Genomic DNA, 7,133 nt, shown 5'->3' with positions numbered 1-7,133 from the left:
AATCCTTCAGTGCCTGAGGTTGCTAGGGTCAGGAGATTGACGTCAGAGGCCAGGGTGCAAGGCCACCCAGGGGCTGGGGGGCTCTCTGCTGCAGACTGGGTGGGGGCCATCCAACCTCTGGGTTTTCCCCTGGAACCAACCTAGGAATCTGTCACCCCTCTGGGAAACCCCTGGGCAAACGGTTGAAAATGAGGGAGAAGCAAGCAGCCAGCATGTGTGGGATCGTTCCGAGGGAGAAACGGGGAAAATGGGAGGCGACACAGAGAGTGAAGGAGTGAAGGGTCCTCGTGTGGCCTGGGGCAAGGTCCCGCTGCTTGCCGTCCTCAGTTTCCCCACCTGTCTTGTGGGAGGTTGTGGCAGGGTGCCCGGAGCAGGCCCAGCAGGAGGGCCCACTGCCCTCCTGCCACAGGCAGTTGGGGGGCTCCCCTCCTCCCCGTCCCGCCCTCCAGGGGCGCCCTCGCAGGCAGGGGCGCGGCCAAGGCGCCGGCCACCAGGGGTTAAGCGGTGACTTCAGCCGCCGCAGGCCTGGCGGGCGGGCGGGGGCGGCGCCGCGTCGCCGTGCGCGGGGCTGGGCCAGGCCGCTCCGAGGCGGGCTCACTCCCGGCGGGGCCGCGACCTCGCGGGCGGGCGGCGCGCGGCGCGGCCATTGGCTCGGTGGCGGCGGCGGGCCGGGCGGCGGGGCGCGGGGCTGGGCCGGCCCGGCCATGGGCGCCCGCGGCGGCCGGGCGGCTGCGGCTCCGAGCCGGCCGGCGGCGCCTTTGTGAGCGGCGCGGACAACAAAGGCCGGCGGCCGGAGCGGGTGAGCGCGGCCCGCGGGCCGGGGCGGGCTGGGGGGCGCTGGGGGCGGGGCCCGGGCCCCCGCGACGGGCGTGTGGCCCCGCGCGTCCCCAGGCCGGCGTGTCTGTGCCGGAGTCGCCGAGAGCGCATGGGCGCCGAGGTCCGGGTCGTCCCGGACCCTCTGTGTTCCTGCGTCTGCGGGATCTTTGTGTGTCCCTGCTCCTCCCAGTGGGAGTCGGGTGTCTTCTCGGGGTCCCTGGTGTGTCTGCCAGGGCATAGCTCTGCGCCTCCAGGTGTTAGTTCAAGCCTGGGTCTTCCCCGTGCCCCTGCTGTGAGTGTGCGGTGTGTCTGTCTCCGGGAACCCGCTGTCACCTCTGCCCGTGTGTCCTGGAGCCTGTGTGCTGTGGATGTGACAGCCCCCAGAGCCTGGTGGGCTTTCTGCGTGTGGGGCTGAGTGCGAGTGTGTACCTCTCGAGTGTGTGTTCCTTCCCCCCACGGGAGTCTCTGTATCCCTTGGGTGCCCCACCCCTCGGCATGACTCCTGACTGCTTTTGGGCATCAGTTTTGTGTGTGTGTGTGTGTGTGTGTGTGTGTGTGTGTGTGACTCTGTCTCACTTTCCTGTCACTGTGGTCCACTTCCTTCTTCACTGACCTTGGGGTTCCCTGGGATTTCATGAAGTCGGGGGATGCTCCTGGCATCTCTGTGCTGGGCCAGCCTCCCCCACCCTGGACCCCTGCCCCGAGGCAGAACAGGGGCGGCCTCAGCTAGGTGGGGAGAGGAGGAGAGGATGCCCTGGTCAGGGGGAAGGCCATGGCCACAGAACCCGGCTAGGCCTGGACACTCCTTGAGGCAAGGAAGTATGTTTGAGGTGGGACCTTCTAAGAATGAAGGCCGGCCCCCTGGCCTCCAGGGGTGGTCTCTGAGAGGGAGCCCAGGCCTGACGCAGGAGAGTGTGGGGAGAATTCCTCCTCCCTCTCCCAGGGTGGGGGCCTGGAGCAGGGGTGAGGAATCTTCCTTTAGCCTGGAGAGTCTGAGGACCCTGGCTCTGACCACAGCAGGGAGGTGGTGGTGGGTGGGCGGTACTTCCTGCTGACTTTGGAGCTGAGACAGTCCTTGGCTTTCCCCAGGGATTCAACCATGGGAAGCCTTTGCCTCGCCTGCCCCAAGCCCCATCTGCTCCTCCTAGGATGCTAGAGAGAGGGGACAGGTTGTGCACGCTCATTAAAATGCTCAGCCCTTCCCTGAAGCCCTGTTTACATGGCCTTTAGCTGCAGTGTCCATCTGTCCATACATCCATCTGTCCTACCCAGCACTACGCCCCAGCATCCAGGACTCCAACACAAAGACTAGAAAGGAGGGTCCAGTCTCCACGCTCCTTGTAACTATGGGCAGGGGCTACCCTAGCCCTTTTTCAAGCTCCAAGGTGAAGCTCAGAACCCCTCTCATGCTTGGGAAGCCTCAGGTTGTGCCCCTGTCTGATTCTCTCACTCTGCTCCCTCATACTCACCTTCCCAAGGTCCCTTCCTCTTCCAACAAAGACCCTTTGCCCTTGCTGTCCCCTCTATAAAGCTAGTCTCATCCTTCACTACTTCACTTCTCACTCAGGATCTCTTCCTTTCTGCCAGCCACATACATACATATACACATACACACACATGGTCACATGCGATGTAACATTTTGGTCGATGGCAGACTGCATATATGATGGTCCCATAAGATTATAATGCAGCTGAATTTCCTGTGTGAAACGGAAGGATACGTGGTTCAGGAGGAATTTGTTTTCTCGGACAGAAGCAGTATCTTGTGGGGTTGGCAGTAGATTCCCTGTCACTCACAGCACCTCAGTTCTGAGTGCACAGATGACATCCCAGTCAGCGAGCCACGTGTGTTCCAGCACTGTGTATTCAGAGGGTGCCACCCGCCCCCAGATCTAGCTTGACGGTCTTCAGAGCACACCGCTGTAAATTCTTTGTCGAGGACCGAAGATCCTGCACAAGGACACAGGTCCGCAGGAGCTCCCTTAACACGTATTAAGTGCCGCGGCCACTTTAGTGAGAGCTCTGTGGTCGTGTGCAGCAGGCCTGTCCCTGACTTTGAAAATATTTGCAGGTTGTCCTGGTGTAAAGCACAGCTGAGTTTTATTTCTTCCATAATTCAGTGGCAGAGAGAGAGCCTTTTCTGCTGAAGAGGGTCACCAGAACCAAAAACAAATGACCCAAGTCTAATCCTGAGTCCTCAGTTCTACACCCTCTCCGTGTTAAACACCCTCTTTTTTATGAATACCCACAAAGTTCTTACTCTGACCACTGCTCCAGCACGCGATAGCCCAAACCACACTGCATGACCATCCTGTGTTCCTTTCTTTCCATCTTGATTTCTTATTGCTACTGATCCTCAGGCCACCTTTCTCTCCCTCCTGACAGTCACTGTTAGGTGATTGACGCCTCATCCATCCACTTTCTCCTCGATATTTCCAACCAGTCCAGCCCATAGCCCTGTTCCTGGAGCGGCGCTGACAGCTTCGATGTTCTGCTTCTGACCCTGTTGGAAAGAGGCAGGGGGAGGGCTTGTGGGGCAGAGTTTCTAAAGCCTTCCGTGGTGTACAGTGACGTCCGAGGCCGTCACGGTCACTCCCCACTCACTCACTGACCACCCCCCCCACCCCCGGAGGCACTTCCAGTCCTGCAGGCTCCATTCATCCTGAGTGCCTTACACAGGCGAACCATTTTCTGTCTTTTGTACTGTACCTTTTCTATGCTTAGACATGTTTAGATACACAAATACTGTTGTGTTACAATTGCCTACAGTATTCATTACGGTGACATGCTGTACAGGTTTGTAGCCTAGGAGCAGTAGGTTGGATGGACCGTCTAGCAGGTGTGCAGTGGGCTGGGCCATCTAGACTGTGCAAGTGTGCTCTGCGATATTTGCACTATAATGAAATCTCCTAACGACGCATTTCTCGTACCCCGTCATTAAACGATACATGACGATATAATGTACATACGGGTGGCTACTGCACATCTCTTCTCAATTCTGTGTTCGGTAGTGTCACCTTGGTAGCTTGTAATTAGCCATAGTGAGAGTATTTACATCATAGAAACACTGCAAATCAGGGTCCCCCGCCCCAGAGCCAGTTGTTAAACATTTATCAGCTCACCATGGGGACCCAGTAGTGAGCAACTCAGGTACAGCCGCTCTCTGGAGCTTGCATTGTGGTGTGACACCACTGGGGTCTAGTTTAGGGTCCTTGGGTGCAGAGTGAGAGGGGCTGGGCCTGCTGTGGTGGTTGGGGTTGTAAATTGCTCTCAAATGACCTCTCCCTCTGGAAACGGAGTTACATTGCCATGCACCACGGAGAGGGGAAATGGGATGAGGATAAGATTTAGTTAATTGAGAGCCTGCTTTGACACTGATTGAATAACCACACTCAGGGCACCCAGGCACGTGGGAGACCAAGCAGTGGCAGTGACAGAAGACAGACTGTGGACAAGTCAAATAGCTCAGGGCTGGTGAAGGTGTGATGTCCAGGACCCAGGTAGCTAGAGCTGTCTGGGAGACGCCTAGGCAACAGAGGGCACGACGCATCCATATGGACTCAGGGACAGCATCAGAGTAGAACCAGACAGTTGAGTGGACATCTCTTTATATAAGAGCCACAGCTCTTGTCCAGTCTGTGAGCCCTGGGTGGGAGTGGACATGTGTGCACGGACATACACAGTGGAGGTGTGAGTAGAGTATAGCAGGACGGGGTGGGCAGAGGGAAAGGGTCTGGATTGAAGGAACAGCATGTGCAAAGGCTCAGAGGCATGAGCTGTTGAGAGTTCAGTTTGGCTTGGGTGTCAGGGGAACCAAAAGTCTGCAAGGCTTGTGGCAGAGCAGGGGACATAGCATCATCTGGGTGCCAGCACAAAAACCCTGCCAAACCTCACCTGCCAGGGGCATGATACTCTGTGGTTACTCCCTCTCCTGTAAATCTTTCAGGTTTCTTGGTAATTTCTTGTTATTCCTCAAGCTGGCTGCTATTCCAGTCCTGGCATCTGTGGCTGATGGATTCTCAAAAAAAGATTTCCATTTTAATACCAGACCAAACAAAACAGAATTGGGAAGGGGGATCTGCTGCCCTCCCTCCACCCCCAGGACCAGAAAAGCCAAAGATAAACGTAACCGGTATGGAGGTTATCCAGTGTTTTTGTTACCTCTACCACTTCTGCCCTTCATCTAGGCAGATAATTGAGGGCTTATTTCTTTCTAGGCAACTCATGTTTACTTTATGCCTATACATGCCAGACATTTTTCGTGCATCAATTCATTTAATTCCCATACCGATCCTGGAGGTAGGTACTATTATCCCATCTTATGGAGGAGGAAAACTGAGTCTTAGGTTGAAGGACTTTCCCAAGGTGACAATGTTTATAAGTGGCAGGATTCGAACTAGGAAGTCAGACCTTTCTATAATCCGATTTTCCTCCTTTATTCTATTTTCCTTTTCTCTTTGAGGAGGGGAGGAAGAGAAGATTCACGGCTGGTCTGTAATCTCTACACACTTTGCCATTTGTTGTTTGGCACTGATGTGTGCTTTTTCACCCACTTAGCTGGGTTCATTGCCCTGTGGTTTAGGGTCAAGGCCTAGAATAGAACCCCAGTGCCCAAATGGGTCCCTAGACCTGCTGTCAGGAAACAGCTAATAATAATGGCGCATATTTATGGAGAGAGCTGTACTAATAGCTCTTATTTACGGAGGAACAGGCACGTTGGCAGGCATGTGGCTTGTGGGAGCTTATTCAGTCCTCAGTCATGCTGAGAGATGGGTTGTGTCATCATCTCCATTTTGTCCCCGATGAGACGGAGGCCCAGGTCAGCCACCTTGCTGGCCCAGGGTCATGCACCTGTGAGGGATGGAGGCAGCACAGGTAAACCCAGGGCCCCAGCTCCCAGCCCTGCATCCTAGGGCAGTGCCACCCCTTCCAGGGTCGGGCCTGGCTGTGCCTTTGATGTCCCCTGGCAGTAGTGCCCACATGAGGTGGGAAAAAGGGAAAGACAGTTGACCACTTGGCCAGAAGCAAAGGTTGTACTCACCTCTTGGTTAGAGCCTGGTGCTGAGCCCCCTTCCAAGGGCGTCAGGGGTTCATCTTCCCACCTACCTGTCTGTTTGAGAGGGTGGTCTTGGCCCAGGCCCCCCACCACTTTCTTTGCAGGGACATTCTCAGTCTGGGGCAGGGCAGGTGATTTGGGGTGGCCCCTGCCCACGAAGGTACATAGGGCTCTAGGTGAGGTGGCATTTCTGGGTCTGGACCCCCTCCTTCTCCTTGAGAGCCTGTCCTCCTGGCCTCTATAAAACTGCCCCTTCCAGTGGCTGCCTGATTGGTATGCAATCCTGACTCCCAGCCATTAGCACACAAGGGAGGTGGCGGGAACCAGCTCTCATTACTTCCCTGTCATCATTGTTTGAAGTGGGCAGACTTGGCCAGAGCTTTAAAAATGCGGGCTTCTTATTCAATTTCGCTAGACAAACAGTGGTTTAAATTAAGTAGAGGAATAACAGTCTCTGAAAATTAAGGGAAACTATTCCTGAACCAAGATATTACCCAGGACCTTTGTATTTCTTTTAAAAATGAAAGTTTATTGTACTTTATGTATGTATTACATGGCCATGGAAGAAAACTTGGAAAATATAGAGAGGAAAAACAAACAAAATCCTCCCTTTTTTCCACCACCCAAAGACTACCTCTCTCAATACTGTGGTGTATATCATTCATTTATTCAGTGATTCATTTGTTCATTTGCCAAATATTTATTTAGGGTCCACAAAGGGCCAAGCCTGTTTTGGGCTTTAGAGGGTCAATGGGTGCCCTGCTCCCTGCTGAGCCTCTTTCTGTGCTGGACCTTGGGCCACTCACGTGGCCCCTCTGTATCTCAGTGTCCTCATCTGTAAAATGGGGGTAATACTATAGTCACAGTAGCTGTGTCATGTGCTGTGAGGACTTGACAGGAAAGTGTAAGTGGGCTGTTCCAGCCTGGCTCATGAAAGAGCTTAGCACTGTGGCTGTGGTTACAAGCCTGAGCTGGCTAACTGTACATCACCCTGCCCTGTGGATCTTAGGTGATGGCAAAGGACACAAAAACCAAACAGATCACACCAAGTAATAAAGTAACTGCATTTTGTCTATGAAAGAACGTCCAATCTACAGACAAATTTTGTAAGAGTTTGTCTGAGCCCAAATTTTGAGGCCATGCCTGGAAGCAAGATCTCAACGCACTGAGAAAATACTCCAGAGAGGGGCAGATTGGCCATTCCGTCTCTGCATTTGGAATCAGACGAGCGAACGGAAGAAAGGTCACATGGGTGGTAGAT

The 7,133-nt window shown here is 54.4% G+C and overlaps 1 protein-coding gene across 11 annotated transcripts in view; it reads left to right on the top strand.

Annotated features, from left to right (window-relative positions):
* Positions 1–664: 664 nt before the first annotated feature.
* The window catches only part of ARHGEF10L (Rho guanine nucleotide exchange factor 10 like), a 133,721-nt gene continuing 127,252 nt past the window's right edge, over positions 665–7,133 (top strand). For all 11 annotated transcript variants that reach the window (XM_081056132.1, XM_081056131.1, XM_081056142.1 and 8 more), the window contains exon 1: positions 665–799. The gene's annotated coding sequence lies outside the window, so the exon portion shown is untranslated. The remainder of the gene's footprint in view (positions 800–7,133) is intronic.

This window comes from Rhinolophus hipposideros (genome assembly GCF_964194185.1).
Source record: "Rhinolophus hipposideros genome assembly, chromosome: 8".
In the NCBI taxonomy this organism is placed as follows: domain Eukaryota; kingdom Metazoa; phylum Chordata; class Mammalia; order Chiroptera; family Rhinolophidae; genus Rhinolophus; species Rhinolophus hipposideros.
Note: the sequence above shows the minus strand (reverse complement) of the source record. Positions and strands in the feature narration are given on the sequence as shown.